This window comes from Anticarsia gemmatalis, chromosome 24, assembly GCF_050436995.1.
Source record: "Anticarsia gemmatalis isolate Benzon Research Colony breed Stoneville strain chromosome 24, ilAntGemm2 primary, whole genome shotgun sequence".
Taxonomy (NCBI): Eukaryota; Metazoa; Arthropoda; class Insecta; order Lepidoptera; family Erebidae; genus Anticarsia; species Anticarsia gemmatalis.
Window position 1 is genome coordinate 8,141,090 of NC_134768.1, and position 20,853 is coordinate 8,161,942.

At 36.5% G+C, this 20,853-nt stretch overlaps 1 protein-coding gene across 5 annotated transcripts in view; it reads right to left on the bottom strand.

Annotated features, from left to right (window-relative positions):
• Positions 1-20,853, bottom strand: part of CtBP (C-terminal binding protein) — an 89,838-nt gene that overhangs the window by 53,679 nt on the left and 15,306 nt on the right. For 3 of the 5 annotated variants that reach the window (XM_076130539.1, XM_076130544.1, XM_076130543.1), the window contains exon 2: positions 454-489. The gene's annotated coding sequence lies outside the window, so the exon portion shown is untranslated. Of the gene's footprint in view, positions 1-453; positions 490-13,869; positions 14,425-18,381; positions 18,489-20,853 lie in introns of those variants that run through there. The other 2 variants (XM_076130540.1, XM_076130542.1) reach the window with 2 other exon arrangements.

A 20,853-nucleotide genomic window follows, 5' to 3' on the forward strand; every position in this document is an offset into this window, starting at 1 on the left:
GCAAACAAAAAACGAACATGCCACTGACGTCGAAATCAGACAAATTAATGGCTAGTAGGTAGTAGACTGTCGGCTGATAAAATATTAGTCAATATTTGATGTTCCTAAAATCGTAAATTGTTCGTGGCAACCACTGAATACGAATACGGCAAGCCATTGTGTATCGGCGAGACTCAAAGAATAATACAACAGGTGTGTCGTTCATTACTTTGCACGCCAGTGTTTATTTAATAAATAAAATATGAACGTCGAGTATGCGCACTTTGTGAATTAAACTCTGAAGAATAGCGATAGCCATTAATATCAGAAACAGGTGTATCCAGTCAATTTGTTACTACTTGGTAGAACTTTGAAATGATTATACAGAAAAAATATTTGAGATAATTTCCAACAGGTATTTTAACATAACCAGGTAGACTAATAAAGAGTCGCGTCATACAAAAACAAACTTACTTTTTTAGTTACAAGTCGATATCAGGCAGTCCAAATCTGGAACAAAAACAAGATAAATTAGTTCGACTGATACTTTTATGACTTATATAGATATGTTAAGATTAATCAACACTTAAAAGGCTTTGCCATAAAACTGTTATGAAGCGTTTTCACGCTCGTCAGTTAATCCCAGTAATGATAATCGTGTAATCGAATACACAAATAGATAGACAGATATATGGTATCGTTATACCTACATTATGTTACTATGGTACCGTGTTATATTGAATTTAAATAATCAATATGAGATATTAATTAATTATACACTTCATAAGCGTGATCGCACGCAGCAGCCGAATCTAATTACTGATCATAATTTATTATTCTGTCTAAGTACCGTAATAACTGTACAAGTATTTCAAATATTACAAGTATGGGAACATGTCTGCAATTATTCCGATTGTTGAATTTTATACGACAGACAGGACACTGTTGTAAATTGTGATAGTGACGGCGTCAATACTGCAAAAAAGGTGGGTAACGTGCAACAATCCCCTGATAAATAGATAACGATAAAGATGTTTTTATGTCCCCCTTTTGGGCAGACTGAATATAAAAAAAAACATTCAGAAGTGTTTTGGAATAGTATTTCTATATTTGTAGTATGTATTTGCTCCAATATCTGATACTACATCGCATTGTATGAATTTATCAATGTGCCATTTTCGTAATAACGTGAATAACGTATTGGGCGTGTTACGGCCAGCGTTCAGGGTAATTACACGTGACAAATACAAGCGACAGTCACAAATCGAAGCTCTTGTGGCCCAGAGCGGTGGCGGGCGGGCGCCACGGGCGGGGGCGTACCTACCAACGAACGAAATGGACAATGCGCATAAAAAATCAATAAAAGCCGGGCACGGCCTTCGTGGAGGTCGAGTGACGCTCACGGATCACCGGCCGGCCTCTCGCCACATTATAAAATATTGAACGCAAAGATGTAACAAACTTACAAACTCGATTCCACTTCGTAACTTTGGCAAAGAGGATTTTTCAACTTGTCCGTTTAATTTTAAAGAGATTTTACGCGAGTGAGAAGAGGGATGGCCCCCGGTAGTTTTCCACCTGACGTTCTTTAAAACTTTTGTCAAAGGAAAGTATGATTGGTATTTAAACAATCCAAGAATTTAATCTATTTCTGTCGGAAGGTAAACTTTTCATTTGTAAGAAAAGAAATAAATTCGAAGACGAAAAACACGTCTAGTGAATAAAACGGAAGGTGGGCTGCTACTCAATCATGCTTCGACAGCTGAGGCAGTCGAGCAGAAATTTAACTTACGTATAGCTAATGCCCCAGACAATTTATCCCATATTTTTTCTTGCTCGAGGAAAATCTTTGGGGCTTGGAAACAAAGACCTATACAACAAAGTTTGTACTAAGTTAACGCCAACAAGTTAGAGTTCAGCTATAGTTTTGAGTATGGTAGAGAATACAAGATTAGTTGGTGGTTTTTTCTTTACTTCTTTTGGTTTTAACGATTAAGTTTGGCTAAAGGATAAAGCTGTATTTACAAGTGTGAAATTGGTTTTCAGTCTTGGAAATTATGAGGCTATAAAACACTATTTACTGGTTCGTTGACCTTGCTAAAAAAGAAATACGTCATGTAGAGTCAGCGTATTTTAAGTTATAAATGACGTATCAATATCCAGGATCAAAAGAATAACATATGGGCGGTGCTTAGTAACAAAAGGTGGGTAAACACTTTTATCACTGATAAGTTATCAGAGTGAATGCGTGAGTGATAACGCTACACAAACACAAATCGCTGTAACAACTTGGCCATAGTTCAAAGAGTAAACGCCGTTTAAATTCAGTGCCAAGTGCAATATTTTTAGATGCAGAGTGATGGAGCAGTTTTGAAACGAGTTATCTATTGTTAGTTTTGAGACCTTCTGCAAATACTACTAAAAATAAATATTTGTTTAGTATATGTCGCTACTTCGGGGAAGAAAGGGCGTAAAAGCCAAAATAGCAACTTTACAGGGGAGCGAAAAAACGATTTCTTTTTTAAATTTTGGAAAATAACTTTTTTTTCAATAGAGTTAAATTCGAATGAATTGGTGATATTTACTTGCATTTAAGTGCTCTTTAATATCAAGAAGCTTAATTTTAAGTAGACCTTATGGTTTAGAAGATAGGATGGATTTACGACCCAAAATTTTAATAAAAATGGCTTTTACACCGTCTATAAATACGTACTATAGGACGTAAATCCACAAATATCTATAATGCTAACATACATCGTGTCGTATAAACCATCTTTAGACAGTGAGAAGGTCGTAATGACTGCACCACTTATGACAATTATCGTGAGTAAACCTACAATTATTATAATTTTGTAAGATTTAATGTGGTGAATATTGAAATTAAGTAGCATAGAAGCTCAAAATAATAGCATAATAATTATTATTATCTGATTTATCACAGTTCTATATTACAAAATTTATTATAACGAATTAGGTTACCTACCTGTTAAGTTAAATGCACACGATTCATGAATAGTGAAACAAAAGAAAAGATTTAATTGAATTGAACTTTGATTATTTTCATTAATTTAAATTTTAAGTTAACTGTGATAAATAATTACTATCATCTAATAAAAAGTAAGAAATCGAAACAAAAAACAGAAAAGGAAATAGAAAAAAAGAAGATTACTAATTATTGTCAATTTGATTTGATTTATGAATGAATAAAACTGATTTGCATCTTAACTAAATTTATTTATTTAATACACCAATACCTACCTAGTAGAATAAATTACAAACATACTATTATTTTATACTATTTTATCAATTTTAGTTAATTTATACGTAATAAATATTGTATTTACGACCAAATATTCTTTCATACTATGGTGATACGCCCTTATTAATTTGAAAAAATTAAATAATGTCATATACGTCAATTTTTTTTAATAAAAATGGTTTTGGTGAGAAAAAAATCATGGGGGTAAAAGCCATTTTTTCAGGAATATTGAAATTTTAAATATACAGATCGATAGAGCGTCAAAAACTAAACAAAGTTGCATTATTAACTCATTTTGGCCAAAAGTGGCTTTTACGCCCTTTCTTCCCCGAAGTAGCGATGTAATAATATTTATGTAGAGTTATATAGGCGGAAAAATGCAAATTAAACATCACTTTTGAAATTCTTACTTGTGTTTTATAAAGATAATTTTAGCTTGTATTATTTCTAAACCAAATTTTCGTCTATTTAAGCACAAGTTTGATTTAAAGTTGTGATCGATGAGGCATTTAATGTCGTTAAGACCCTGTATTTGAAATATCAGTCACGATGCAGAATTAATGTTGTAACATCGTGTAGTCATACTTTCATATTAGATGTCTAAAGGTTACTTAATTGACCACGAAACCCTAAAGATTAATCTTATAATGAGGCACTTGCGTCATGAAATTGGCATTTTGACTACAATGGACTGTGCAACATAGGTTTAGATAACATTAGCCTGCATTATCTGTATGTACGCATACCGTCCAAGTGAATTGTCACGATACCTACACAGGTAAATAATCCGACATAAGTACATATAGAGTTAATCGTATGTAGGTAGAGACTAGCCCGTGTTTCACCACTTAAAAATATCGTATTTATCAGATGGTATTTTGATAGTTGTTTTCACATTGCTTTGACTTCGCGAGATTGGATATCCGAAACTTATCCATAAACTGTGAAACTACCCAATCCACCCTAGATTGAATGTTATTATCCAACTTTACAATCAAAATTCAGTTACAAAAAGCACATTCAAAACCATCGCTACAAGGATTTGATCTACGGGAATCTAATAAGCGACATCCGACTCAGCCATAGTGCAATAAAAACCACGTTACCCATTGTCACGTCACTCATAGCGTCAGACATTTTACTCCATTCATAATCTTAAGAAAGTATGTCAACTATATTATTTGAATCCTCATCACCTTGCAGAATGGTCTAAATTCTATAGGTACTTTTAAAAGTTCATAATATAACATTGAACAATTAAGGCTAGAGTCCTTTCCACGGAGAGAAACGCACGAAACCGTCAAATCATTTGGAAGTCGGCCACAAACGTTTGCGTTTCGTCAAAACCGAGACAACTTCGTCCATTTATTATACAGACAGCCGACACAAAACTAAGTGTTTGCGGCGGAATATTGAACGGTTAACAATAACCGTTTGAACATTCTCGCATGAGTATATCTGTTGTATCTGTTGTGTGCGGAGTTAAATGCATTGTTGGGCTCTTTCCTTAAGGAGTGAAGCAACGAATGGCTGGGCTGATTAACATTACTGATATCGTAAGCTCGCTTGAGGATTTTGAAGAAATACGTGGTGGAAATCCATGCTAATATTATTTCTTTCATTGTAACGTAGGCGCGTAAGTTTGATTGAATGAAGTAAAATTGTACTATGAATGATCAAAATAGAGAATCTCAATCAATCAATCAAATTAAAATAATAAGTCTGCTACCATTTTAGGATCTAAATGAGAAAATCTGGCATTAATCTAAATAATTTAACGATATTATAAGAAACAGACTCACCGTATACTTAAGAATGAAGATAAATCAGAATTTAAAGTCATGTATAACATTTATAAGAGTTTTTTTATAGTCAAAGCAGTACAATACACTTGAGATTGCAACAGTAGATACGTCGCACTAATAAACGAACAAGCTGCAAGCCCGTGAGAACGCCATTGTGCACTAAGACTTATGTTATTCTATTCTTAAAGCATTTCTAGACGAATCTTTGTGAATATGATAAACTGTGCAATTTTTTATTGCGTGTATAGTATATAGTATCCTCCGCTGCTGAGTTTGTAGGGTAATCAAGATAGCTTTCCTCATAAAACGTAGCAAGAAAGTAACAATCACATAAACCCATTACTGAGTTCCTAGTGGGAATTAAGAAAACTTTAGGTCATTGAGGTCTTTGAATTTGATTTTATGCTGGTCAAGTTCGGGTAAGGGACTTTGCATCTCTTCAGAACTGTTTAAAAAACAAAATAATAATTGCTAACAAAATGATCCGTAAAAATCGTTTCGTTGTTCCAGAAATTAGCGCCTTTGAATACTCAAACAAAAAAGCTCTTCATCTTTTATATTTCTACGGAAGCATGGATATATTTTTAACGATATTTTCCTTCCTTCACTTATTTCCCGTATATCTTTTTGTTCCGGCCATTTCGCGTGTAACAGAGTAGGTTGTTCCATTAGTAGATATATAGTAGAAAGATTACTGACCATCCACGCGCGTCGCACGACGTGACGATGAGCCTACGTCATCATTTATCATCCCAGATCCTTTTCTCGTGGATACAAAGGATTATTGTTTTGAGGGCAACACGTTATTTGTCATGTAAGTGTATAATACGCGTGCCGTGGAGGTTTGTTGGTTTGTACGAGGAAAATGTACAAAAACTAGGTGCTCATTACGTTATTATTTTGCTGAAAGTGTGTATATGACGAATCGTATATAACATATTCTTTTAGTATTGTATGAAAAGGTAATTTACGCGAAAGCATATCTCCCTAGAGAAAATCGAGAAATGAAAGGTCACATACTATTAAATCGAAGTATTCTTTTTAGTTTATTATTATTTAAGTTTGTTACTAAGTAAACCCCTGACAAACAAACAATTTAGAAGTTCTCCCCTTGCGATATTAACACGAATATAATTCCCACTACCCACACAAAATTGAACGATAAAAGCTTACGATAAGATATACATCTACCCTCATAGTTCCCAAAAAATGTTATAATTGCTTCATCGGAGTTGAAAAGCGTTTATTCCAATTAATGTCACCTAGGATTACGCAAGGGGTACCGCGCACGAGGCTTCAATGCATTTGTTCATGAAAAATATGAATAATAGAATTTCAATGTAGTGACTGCCTACTCATTTTATAAATGCAAACGTGATTTCGCTTCAAATAAGAAAATGAAGTCATTTCAAACTACAAATACAACTATTTGGCGTAGCGCAATGCACAAAATAATCACGAAGACATAGTTCCCACAACTACAGTTTCCATGCCAAATGTGTGCTTCAAACATTAGCACCGACCGACCAGTAAAATAATGACTGAAAACTTTCCGAAGGAGCCGTGCAACGAGATTGCCTAACAAAATACAAGTATTGAATGTTCGTATAGTTAACAAAATGCAGCTTTGAGACGGGCCAGACTTTCCCACGGCTCGTCTTCTGCGAAAAGTAAAAGCCAGTCTAGATTGTATACGTCGAAATGTCACAGGGGCATAGGTTAACTGCGTCTAGTGTTTACCTGTTAAGCCTACGAGTTACGAGACACGAGTAAATACCACTTTCTATCGTCTGTGTGCGGTTTCAACTGGATTATGTGGTCGTGTAAAAAACGTATTGGAGAATTAGCTGTAACGAGATCATTAGAGGAAAGATAAGGTAACTGTTAATGAGTTAATTAGGCCGTTCTAGGAAGAATATTTTATTTTGCATTTTATCAGAGGTTATTAGCAATATAAAGCATCAAATGGTTTCTTTAAGCATTAAAGTGAGAGTAATAGAGGTAAAGTAAGTACCAATCATATTGAACCCCCTTTCCACATTATTTAAAGGTTAACGCACTGTGATTCTCAACTAAGGCAAAGAATAGCGGTATTCAACAACAGAAAATCATTTCTCCACCCCACATAGTGGTGTTATTATTCTACGACAACATATTTATATAGTCCGCATACGTTTCCGTGTCGGGGCATTTTTAACAATAGGGGCTGACAAGTAAGGCATAAAAAAACGCGTAATCCGTAACAATAAACCTTTCTCGCACGATACACTGACTTTGTAGTAACGAGACGATAAAATATTTGCTACAGCCAACTTCGCAAGAAAGTAAACTGTATTTTTTTACTTTTACTCAAACTTGCCGTCGTTTTCATGGTAAATGTACCTTTAGAACATTTTGATTGAGAAATATCTTGTAGTGAATTTCCAATAGACTTCCTAAACTTATTAGAGTCGGATACTGATCGAATCAATTCTTCCTTCAAGCGACTGCCGTCTGACTTCCTCAACGATAATTCAATATTTGTAGGAAATACAATATTATTTGTACAAACGATAGGTAGTATGATTTTTGCTTCAGGTATTTGTCTGAAATAGTCATGCCGTATCATGGAAAAGTAGAACCCACTCAGCACGACTGGGAGAAATGCTAATCTACACGTCCATGATACGGATCTTCATAATGTAATTAGTATTACTCAATAAATAACGTTTTTGCACACTAGTTCAGACAATTCCAAACTTAGTAGAGCTTGTATTATAGTAAGCAGACAATTCCTAAGCCCACTAAAATCTATTTACATTCCTACAGATCTTAATGTCCATCGCTGAAGTAAAGACAAGTCAAGAACCACAAGGCCTACGGAATCAAAATAACTTTTGTGGGAGCCTATTTCGAAACCGGTCGGGCAGACTGGTTCGTACAACTATAGAAACTGTTCGCTATAGATAAGACTGTCTGAGTTTAAAGAAAGTTGCAGTGGTGTAGGTCGAGATGAGCGCGCCCAGTTACACAAGAATGAAATAGTTTGTACAACTAGCGAGCGGCGAAGTTCCGCGCGAATAAATTTGCACATTTTAAGTTTTGATTCGTTATAACATCGTTTGTTAGCGGATATAAGTATAACTGTGATGTTCACTTTACACACAAGTAAAGTGATTGCTATATTTGTTTTGCGTATTTTTCGACTATGATTTACGTTAGCTGGCTGTTTCTGTACACGGACTGTGAAATGGTAGTTGACAAGTCGAGCAAACAAAGATAAATCAATCTATTTCATGATATATTACTTTTGTGAAATAACACAGTCGATTAATATTTATATTCTAGGAACGACTTATAACTAATATATCTCATTTATATTTCCGTCTAGGTCTATAAAAACATCGTTGACAACGTATGACAAATATTCGTGTGATGGGCGATAAGTGCTTTCTTAGAAAAACAAACGAATAATATCAACTTTCACAAAGTGAGTACAAAACGATACAGAACACGTCAAGACGTCAGTTGCCATTGTTTGAAATATCTAAAGATCTAATCTTAATGGACTGTAATGATTTCAATTTCATAACGGCGCGTCATACGAATAAAACCGAATACCTACATGCATGTTAAGTGTTTATTACTTGTGACGCGTAAGAGAAAATACGGATAAGAAACATAGACGGTACTACGTCTGGCGAACAATCTAGAAAAAAACGCTGACGTCAATGACGATAAGACAGTAAATTTAAATTGCACCATTTACTAAAATAACTGACATGTACGCAATAAAAGAGATTTCTGAATTTCGAGAATTACACGTCTGAATAATTTAACAGTGTTTACTGATACACAAGAATCAGTTAAACCGCGTCTTCTTTATTAATACGTCGCCTACGCGGTTTGTCATTCACATTCGTTTTATACATTCACTTGAATATATGAATACAGATCTGGAAAACGACGTCTGATTGTAATTTGTGATAGGTACCTCACTTATTATAACATATCTCTAAGAAATATATCATTTTAATTAACTCTTTATTCTTAAATTAGAATCGTTGTAACTAATGCTATTCGTAGAAACTCCCACACACATAGAATCTGACAACTGATTTCAGTTTTCCATATTTAGTAAGCCCTCAAAATGTCCAAACACTGTCCAATAACGTGTATGATTATTACAAAATCGTACATAAATATTGAAAGCTTACAAACACAGGATATTAATACCAGTCAGCGGTCTAGCTGGTTGACATTAGCTAACGCAAAGCCGACTGCTGACTCGATTCGATTAGGCAATACGTTGCAAACTCATATACGAATATGTTAGTACTTATAAATGAATAATTTATTATTGTTGGAATATTTGGAGTTGGACAGACATGTATTATCATAAATACATTACTGCACTGCGAAATTTTGTACGTATAAGCGAGAAATAAAGTACTGAACCGACCAACGCGACGATAGCTAAGAGGTATTCAACTACATGCCATCAAACATCAACCTATATTTTAGATAACTTTCAAGCATTCACGTTTTCGCCAAAATATGACCGTCGTAAGAAGCAATCTTTACATAAAGACTAGGAAAAGACTTCTCTACCGTCTATTCAGATTATTACAACATTGTAGTTTTATAAGACAGTAAGTACTCATCAATTAGTACTTAAATATCCATTACCACAATTGATGATTTAAATTTAGTTGTTAGAGATCCATATTACGAAACGAACGCCGGGAAAACCTCGACAATGCATCTATAATTGATATTGGAATAGCCACAATCAATCACGCTTGCAACAAACAATGTATTATAGTTCAACAACTTAGTAGACAGTCTTGCGTGCAAGGTTTGCAGGTGGCGGAGGTACATAAAATTCAGAATGTAGAACATCAGTGATACGTAGTCTTATGTAGCTTACATTAGCCTGTTTGATAAAGCTTCTTTATTTTAGAAATATACGTTTTTAGATACTCATTATATCCCTATACTCTGAAAGTGTCTCCTCCTGAATTGAGGGAGGGTTTAGCCTTGAGTCCACCACGCTGGCCGAGTGCGAGTCGGGGCTTTATTAATTAGAATTCAGATAAATTGCGCATGCCAAGACTCTGTACTTAGTTGTTAAACTACAGTACATAATTATAACGTATTATGTATTGTAGTACATAAGAGCGGGTACATGTCGCCTATCATGTTACTAGTGCGCGGTTAATCTGTTCAGATTAATGAGGCGTATTAACTATTGATGAGTTATATTTATTGACAGCTCTACAGCTCTACTTGTGACGCATTGTGATGGATTTACATTGTATGATTCACAGTAGACATGGGTATGTAATGTATCAATTACTGTCCGCTAGCGTAGAAACATTACCTTATAAATTCTCGGTATTTTAGCATTTGATAACACTGTAGATTTCCGTAGCGGCTTTTTTTATTAAGCTCTAGCCTTTTCGCCGTCAGCCTTAGTCAACTAACTACTCAATTTTGAGACAAAAATAATCTGGTACATATTTTGATGAGACCTCAGCCAAACTAACACACTGGGCCTGTCGTTATTACAAGGTAGTCGGTGGGAGAAGAGATGAATGTCCGCCAGATTAATGTATTATTATAATAAAATCCCAGCTTCATCTCATGTAGATATATAGAGTTAACATAAAAGTCGTTTGTTAAATTTAACGACCACTTCATTCATACACGTGATATTTGTCCACCAGTTGTAATTACGCACTTGACCTTTCCGCGGGACATTACCGATATCGTGTCCTTAAAAATATTCATTAATTTTACCTTAAATATACTAACTACATAAATGAAATCGGCTTACGTAACAAAACAACATAACAACAAGGAATTCCACGAAACGCGGACTTTGCATAATCATATCAAACAACTCGGGTGATATAATATCCATCAAACAGCGAACCGCTACTTTCGCACACAAAAACTGCTTACACGTTATATTATAAATGATATCACTATTGAAACATGCGCGATTATTATTATGTACACGTCTGCGTTATTAATTGTAATAAGAATCACGTTCCGCAATACTTAGTTTCACACAGCGTAAGCATTTCTACGTTTGCTTTTCCGCATACCTCAATATAAAACGTACACAGAATACACTTTATTTTTAAAAGAGTTGCATTTTAAGCTTAAATGTGGGTTTTCGCTTCGTTATACGTTTTTGCAAAAGGAGGTCACTGCTAACTACCTGTTTTGAATATACAAATGACATTGATATTAGATTTTATGCGGAAATTGCATCACTCGATTTGTTTTTTATTTTCAAATACAAGCTTCGTTCAGTGTATAATGAAGACATAATGTTTTACTACCTTGTATCATGAAATACAATGGTAAAAATGGTAATTTTAAGCAAATTAATCGTTGCCGCTGCTGTTATCTGCTACAAAATAAGAAACGAAAAACTGTTTCAGATAAAACTTTACTTCGAACATTCAGGCAAGAAAATGCACTGTGAGAACAGAATTTTAAACATTTAGTTTAATACACTTAACCAATGCATCTGCAAATTGACAACGACCTTAAACGAAGAAAGTAGAGTTTGCAGATATGATTACGACTGCAGTATTTATCTGTCTACGTAATAAATATATGCTGTCGGTTGTTAAAAGCTAAAAAGCACTATATTCATCTATCACAGCAATCTTAAAACCTCGTTTCGAGCCAAACCTAGTCGTTACCAGCGTCCATCTAAAACGCGAGGGTAGTTGCAAAAAAGCTGACGGTATCACAAAGAGCCGTTTCATAAATTGCGGCCAGACGGACGTTTTTATTCAGCGGGCCAGGGTTGGCATCAGTCAGGATTTCGACTGGCGTGTCGGACGCATCAATCGTGGACGTGAGCGAGTTTTCTGTTGCGTTATATTACTGCTGTTACGATTTACGAAGTACTTGTGACTTATATTTGTGTTTTGGTTTAGGGTTGAAGCGTGACTCGTTGGGACACTGTATAAAATGAAAAGATAGCATTATTGAGAAAGAGTTATGTATTATTCAGCGTATGAATTAAATCTGTGACCTTCAAATACTTTTAGTTTATTGGTTTTCATATTTACAACACACAAGTACCTAGCTATTTGACACATAATAAAATCCTGAATCATAAACGAATTCAACCTATAAATGTTTCACTGACGGGTAGGTGTCTTAGCGCGGAATAAAGGAGAGCTTTGAGTCCAAATTCCGAATATACCGCAAAAAGGAATTAGTATCAATTTGATAGTATTATCAACCTACAAACACACAAAAACTCAACCATCTCAAGCCGTCAACACACAGCTCAAACTGCACACGATAGGGCAAAGACCTTCCTCTTCTATTCCAATAGGCAACATAAGCATACCCATATACACAGTATATCCGCATGCATGTCACATATTTACGTTAGCTGTGGATCTAGATGCAACGCGTCTATCACGACACGAGCGCCGCACGTGGCGGGCATGCGATATAAACGAATGCATAACATACTGTACATATGTATTGTGGTTTTGTAACTAGAAACAAGTTATATGAAAAACTTGTGCCTTAAAAATTATAGACAGTCAAATGTTCATCAAAGTTTATCAATATGCTGCCAGATCAAAATAACGAATGAATGAGAAGAACTGGCAAGCAAGCACCCACAATTTTTAACTGGAAGGAACTGCAGAACTTTTAAAAATAAAGTCAGCGACGTTTTTTGACTGTCAAACATCTTTATACAGAAGATGGAAATCACGAAAAAGTGCCCTAATTCAATCATTAGTTTTTTTTTCCCGTCTCAGGTAAGTTGATTTAGACTTTAATGTGGAAATAACCTATTTGGGTATCTTTTTGAAATCCCGCAAACTGTTTCCAAGTGACCAAATCACACAAGGACATTCTTATAAAACAATATCGAAGTAATGTTATTGTTAATCGATTTTACGTAAATACTATAAAATGTTATTCGATTAGATAAATAGCAAACAACAAAATAATACAAAAGATAAAACTGTTGCGATAAAAGGTTTTATGTTGTGTCAAAGTTATCTAAGCATTTACTACGTCAATAGTTTGTAGGTAAATAATACACCTTACGTGGCAATAGCACTTGTTACATGTAAAACACTTTAGATATGGAATTTCCTTACATCAAAAAAAATGTTTGCACTTCCTTGCAATAAATTGGTCTAGTTTGTAGTGTCGTATATTAAGTCTGCGGTGAGATTTTAACCCTCGACACAAAAAAGAGAAAGAATGAGATAATTAAAAAAAACCATCACGTAAATTTTATCTCACTGGTACATAAATGCATCATAATTAATACAAGAAGCTAACACTACTACTCCAACTGGCAAATAATAACAATAACAAACCTAAAATGTAGTCTTATATCGATCTATCTAATTGGCATTTTTTACAAATTGCTCAATACACAAGTCATAGTCAATATCAAATTGACTCGACCCAGTAAAAGCTCCCCACGGGCCAGCGTCAAGCGAACCCTAATTAACATGCCATAAACATAATATAGCTACGTCAGCGGAAATGCGGCTAACAAATTAAAAGTTCCAACAAACTTTGAATGTTTTCATGTCACTCTATTGAACGAGGCCGGTTAGTAACCAAAATGAAACATTATAAAGTGAGTACTGAGTGTTTAAAATCGCACGTATAAGTATTATAAACACGTGACGTCACAAGGTCAGTGAACGCTTGCTCGCCCTACAAACCCTCGGGAGACAGTAACTCAGCCGGCGGCGCAGCGGGCATTGTGTACACGGTTAACAGAAATCGCGCCTATTGTTTACGATACAAGTGAAGTTTGCAGTGCAAACGTACCTGATAGAACGGTCCGGTCGTGTCGAGTCAAACAATCCAGTGACTACAATCCGGTAGCCAGGTACACACAACAACACAAAGGGGACTACTTCTCGTTGTCGACGGACAATAGCAACAATGGCGCGGAGTACAGCGCGAGAATCGAACGCGGCGTTGCGTTGTCTGGTCGCGCGGAGCGTTTATCTGTCGGTGACAGCGAGCGCCGTCGCCGCGAATAACAATAATGAGGCGGCTAATTATTATTATTACCGCTCGGTGGACGCACTCGGTCGCTGTACGTAGGTAGGTGGCGTAATCGCTGAATTCCATATAAACGTGGCGCGCACTCACACTCACTCACACACACGCAGAGATACACACTCGCGCCACGTGTGGTGACGTCGGCGGCGGCTAGGCGCAGGTAAATGTGTACAGAGCGCGTTGGCGGGTATGCGCGCGTATCGATCTCGCGATAAATTCGATACGGTGAGCGGTGAATGCACCGGCCGGCTGGCAACGGCGGTCGCCTTTCACGCCGGCGAAAACGCAATTTACGATCTGTGCACGCCGCTGTGAGCCACGACCGGCAATGTTCGTACGAAACGTGTCGGGCTGTTTGCCGGAGTCACTAGTTGTATGTAGTATCGGGCGCGGGCGCAATGCCACGCGGACGCGCGAACGTTCTCGAACAGCGAGATAACACGTGTATTTATTAACGGCGCGAATTGCGCAATAATGTTTAGTGATAAAGCGGAACGCCTAACCTCGTGTCCGTTATACCTTAGCGAAGGTGACGCGAGGTCACACGCCGCGCGTCAGGGGACCATAGCGTTTCACGGGCACATAATCCAATTTGGCGTCGACCGCGCCATTTCTAATCGCCCTAATTGGGGAACGCCCCGGCTCCAATTACCGCTATCGTCGCTTGTTTTGGACCAGCCCACGCATAGTGCTTAAACATAAACAATTAAAACGACAAGATAATCACACCACTTCCACGTAATTGACCAAAAGCAAATGAGTCACGGCGCACGATTCGCGCTTACGCAAGAAAACACCAACAAACGATTCACAAACTCAAACGACCGGAAACTTCTCACTAGTTCTCGTTATAGAAGCGAAAATTGAACGACTTGTCTAAATTGGCTGTCGTCTGAAGACGTCGAGAGCGGCTGTCATCTCGTACGCAACATGAATAGGCAAACCATTAAACCGTAACGTGAGGAAACAACGTGATTTAGAGTCGCGACGCGCGTATCCCACCTACCTCGCAATAATGCGCGCCTTTTACGGGCGAATATAGAGTTCAAAGCTTCAAACAGACTGTAAAATTAGCAATTTGAATTTATAAAGCGGAAGTATCATACTATTTGGATACAAACACACGCAACCGAGGGCGTTTACAATTTGATTGGATCACTTTTTTATATCATTTGAGCAGCGACTGTAACTAGCACGGAAATCGTAGTGACCGTACAAAAATGACAAAGCGTCTGCCTGTATCAAACCGAGAGTGGCACAAAAACGTCAACGTCAACAGAACGAGCCGTCTGTCGAATGCTAGCACTCGGTGCAAAAAGTGAATAATGGCGAACGTCGGCGACCGACTCGACGTCGTTGTCGTCGCACAATTGCGCTATTTCGAGATACGTTTTCCTCTTAGCAATAATACCTACGGCTACTAATAATAATAGCGACCGAGCGTCCTGTACAAACAACTACATAATAATGATTGTTCGACAAAAACGTCTCTAGATACAAACAAACGGAGCGATCTCCTCCGAGATAAGATTTATTGAAGGAGTCGACACGTGGCACCACCGCGGCGCGCAAGGTGAACGACTCGCGATTCCACTGTGGGGGAATCGCAAACAAAAACTGCGCGAGGAAATATGGAAACACACAAAGGCGAGGGTGTAACGCAAATTAGAGCGGCATTAGCGACAACTCCAAGAGACATTAAAGGAGTTTCTGTTATTACCGCACGCGACAATGTGAGCGGCTCGATGGTCCAACTTAGAGAGTTGGGAAAGCGCGGAAGATTACATAATACAGCTCGACTTCGAAACGCGAGTTAACGCCAACTTGTGTTTTATGTGCACATGCATACTGTTTGATATACGTAGTGTTATGAGAACTGTTCTAAACTAGAGTGAAGGAGGTGGGGGAGCAACTTGGTGCGTCAACTTTCCGGGAGCAATTCGCCCGAGTGTGCACTAAAATATAGTTCAAAGTAAGTTGGAGCGAGCGGAACATGGATGCGACGACCAGCTGTGCGAGACTAGCCGTGCAATTTCTACTATTAATCCGAGCACTCGTTACTACATCAAATATGCTTATTAGAAAATTAATTGGTGATATTTCAAGTGTTTGAATTTCAAATGCGGATGTATGATAGGCTCATTAATAAAACATTGAATACAGTCGGCCAGTGCCGGCGAAGCATAACGGCATTGTTATCAATGACATACATGTTTCTAGTGTTTATTTAATGAAATGTGACGTGTGCGTTGTAAGTGCGCATACATACATAGCGGTGCAAGCTCTAGTTTAATTATTCTTGATTCAGAACTCATTAGTCTAAGTGCAATCAAATCTGTAAGTTTCCAACATATGTATGCGAGAAGCAAAAGTGGGGGCTTAGTGGAATATTACACAATTATAGCAGCGAACTAGGAGCGTGGAGCGCAATCACACAAATTGCAGTTAGATTGAATGGGCTTGTGAAATTCTAGCCAAAATCATGATTATGCATTGTTTTCTGCTAAGCATCATGTGTTGTGCGTTGCATGTATTATATCGTGATGTTAATTTCAGTTAGGAAACTAATGACCTACGCTTCGTATTAGATAAACGTGTCTGCTGCTGGTTTGACACGATCATTTGCGGTTCAAAGATCTTGTTGCTTTCGAGTTTTTTGTGCGGTTTTTATGGTTATTCGGAATTTGGACTCAGGTACAATGCTCTGACAAATATATCTCTACTGAACTTATAAAGTAGAAAAAGTGCCGGCTATTTTGGCACGCAAAAAGTGCTGATTGACAAACAGCCTTCTAATTTCACATCATTGATGAATTCAAGCGGTGCAACTTGAGAGGAGGATAATTATAAACATTGTAAGCGAGATATTTCCGTTAATTTCCTCAACGAATGCGACAGAGGGATCATAGTGAATATCCAGATACTCCAAGGCTGCAGAGCTAATGCTCAAGAGAATAGACCATCGTATCGTTTCCTATTACTGTCACAGAAGGCGTATAAAGACATTACCTCAGTCGAATGGGCAACAGCGGTCCGATAAGAGCCGACAGTTCAGTAATTTCACAGCCAAATGGAATGATTATGACGACATAACTCTATGACTATAAGGTCGGCAAATTCCTACTGTTCAAATTAAATTCATTTAAGCAGACTGCTAGTGAAGCATTTCGTCTAAAAATAAAATTAATTCTGCAAAATGTTAAATCCTAGGAAGTATAAAAACACCAAAAAATATCAACCAATTGATGTTATCTAGTTCTATAAATAGAGTATTCTCAAGCAACGTCAACTCAAGAATAAATTACAATGAATTTTGTTGTTATACGAGTCGAATTCATATATAGTTTGAAGGTACAAAAATCAGAAGCATATATTTTCATATCTTTAGAACATCAAAACGTCGAGTCACGAAATTGCAGCTCGTAATGGCGGTATCATTGTAATCGTTTGGGAGTATAAAGTTTGTATAAAAAAAGAACTGTTTCATTACTTTAAAAGGTTAAAATGAGTCACTCGGCTTAAGTCGTCAGGCGAGGAATATTTGAATTAGTAAACGCTCGGCTGTACTGTCTACAAAGTCATGTTTTTTACGCAGATGTATGTAAGTGCCGAGTTTAAAGATACGCGAATTGTCTAAGATATTATTCAATTACTTTGAGCAACTCTAATAAATAAATTCTCAGTAGTAGTTTAGTTCTCAATAACAGACTACGAAGAAAAAGAATTAGGCATGAGTAGTTTTTGTCTTTGAAGTCGTTAACGAGTAGCGTATATCTAAATTATACAGCCTGCATTACACCAATGAAGAATCTACACACAAGTATAAACAGCTCAGAAGTTAAATGATCAGATCTAATTTATTCAAACCTGGATCAATAACAAATACGTAGCAATCAAAGTTATTACACAATTAGATATATGACGCAAGTATCATTAACCCAGAATACATTGATATTCCAATAATATCTAAATGACCTAACATGACTACTTATGGTTAACAGAGCTTGACCACTGTAAAACCTTAGATTCCTATGCAAATAAGATCGTATGATCTCATGAGGATAATACTATGAATTACCGTGAAAAGACACTAAAAGATTGTATCAAAATGTCACGCGTCTGTAACAATGTAAAGAGGACACGGATTTATTGCAACTGTTGCTTTAAACCGTTCATTATTTTTATGAAGACGCTAAGATCAATGCAAGGACTAAACTATAAGATAGTTAACTGATAATTATCAAAGTTTGTGTAACTATCTAGCTTGCTTACCGATCAGAGCGTAGCCAATTATTTGCACGTTGTCAACGTTAGTCTGTCGCGTCAACACACATAGGAACTTAGTAAGTGACGCACACCACAAGCAAACTCCTCCTCACCTGCAACAAAACAAAATCCAACATTAGAACGACAAAAACATCCAACGTCACAACAAAGTAAACATTTGTACAATGAAACAAAGTTCCAACAAAAAGCGAATCTCATCGATTCTTCTCGAATTCGATACGTGTATAGATGATAGGTACTTGGTAACAGTCAAAGGAGTAGGTTCTCAAAAGTCAGCTCACATCGCGTCCCGGGAGGGTGCAAGCGGGGTAGGGGGTAGGTCGGTGGGTAGGTATCGAGGGTGGCTCTCCAAGGTCGCCGCCCTTGTCTACGTAACCTAACTGCGACCTAGCTGTGTCGCCGGGTCTCAATTCGCTCTAACGATTAATATTGAATGATTCCAGTTCTAATCTTTGTTCCAAGAAAAAATAAATTATATGAATGAAATGTTTTTTTACGTACGGTCGGATTTAAGATATGTTTATTGGGTTAATTTTAGTGTTAGAGTGGGTGTGAATGAGTATGATATTTTAAACGTTTTTATTCACAGTGGCCGCGGGAGCGAGTGCAGATCATGAATATTTACGGCTTGTGATCGTATATCTAAAACATCGAATGTATGATATGAATTTGAAATGAAACGTTTCACATATATCAAGCGGAGCACAAACAACTCGATTAAGAAATGTCTCAAACTCGTGTTGAATATTAACGAGACGTTTAGTTTCGTCAAATTTGTTTTGTTATACATTTCAGAATATTTTAAGAGCGTGGAATCTTTCACGATACTTAGTATTGACAAAGTCTATTACGAGCGTACGTAACGCGTAAGAAAACGCCACCTAAGCGGAGCTAATCACGTTCGTTCATACACGTGTGCCAATTCAAAATGATTCATTTCTCTTACACAATAGTTACTACGTAGAGGCATATAGCATCGGTATGTACTACACGAGTAGTAGGTACCATATATAAATATACGCGTGCGAGACGAATCAACACCCGTCGAATTGAAATAATAGACGTAATAACTCTTATCGTATTTATAGTCAGCAACTAGATTTTATTTGTTGAAGAGAAAATGTATAAAAAATCGTAAATCAAAAATATAACAGGACTACTTATGGAACTAGTTTTTGAACGTCTCAATTTAAGAGTTAATTAATACCAATAAAATGTGTGTACCGACTACTGGGCAACCTTCAAACATCTTGCATCGAAATTGTTCTCACGACTTGTACTAAATACTGGCTTGTTATAAAATACCAACATTGCTGACGACATAATTAATAGTATTAATGCTAAACTATTTAAACGGTCTTGTTAACACTGCAGGTAATAACCAAATTGGTAAATACTCAACAAGGGTCGGAGTAAAAGTGTAAATTATTAAGTACTTATTTACATTGGATCTTGTTAAAATTACTATACTTTTGTGGTCGTGCGTCAAAGCACACTGGGCACAAAATCAACCAACAAGTGACGTGCCACGGTGCGAACTCATCTTTATGAATAGGACATCATGACGTCAAATCACACTTGAATTTAACTTATAAGTAAAAGAGTTTAATATACAAGAGATGTCCATATAAAAAAGGTTATTGTCTTAGTCAAATAAACATATTAATCTTCAGTACACTTCGATAAAAGTTTTCTCTACATTTTCAGATGCAAAAACTCATCATAATGAAGATAGAAAATTAGCAAGCTTTAGGGTAGATAATCTAGCTTTAAACGAAAAATATAATCCACTAATACTCTAATTGAAGATAGACGTTTAATCAAAAGTAAAACTATTTGATAATTATTCTGAGCGTCTCACGTCTCGATAGCGACCTTCGAGTCACCGCGTTCCGAACTTTCCAAGATTAATTGAATATCAGAAGCAACACTGCTATTTGACGATACTTTTTGTTAGTTTACAAGATTATTTTACATGTTAAGCATAAGATAACTAGTACTAGTAACTTTCTTATAATTTTGTTCTTTATAGAGGTAAGATTATACGAAAGTAAGTTTTGCACGTGAAAAGAAGAACTTAACATAACATTTTTCTAGTCAATTTCAATGTTATCAAGCGTCTTCCATTTACACGAATTAGTAACACATTAATTCGCGTGCTATAAATAACAATTTATATAGAACTTTTAATCTACCTAATAGATTGAGAGAATCAGCTAAGTAATTTCTACAATCAACAGTTCCTAGAATTCGTAAAGTACTATCAACATTCACAGTAAAGATTTTAAGCCTGAGTCAAAGTTATTTAGGTACAAACGACAAATTGAAGGTCCTTGATTAACTAGACACGAGAGTCGAGACAGATTCGTGGAATGGTTTAATTCAACATACATTCGAGATATAAAACAAGTAAAATTCTTCTACAAACAGAGGATGTGCGACCATTCGCAAACAGGT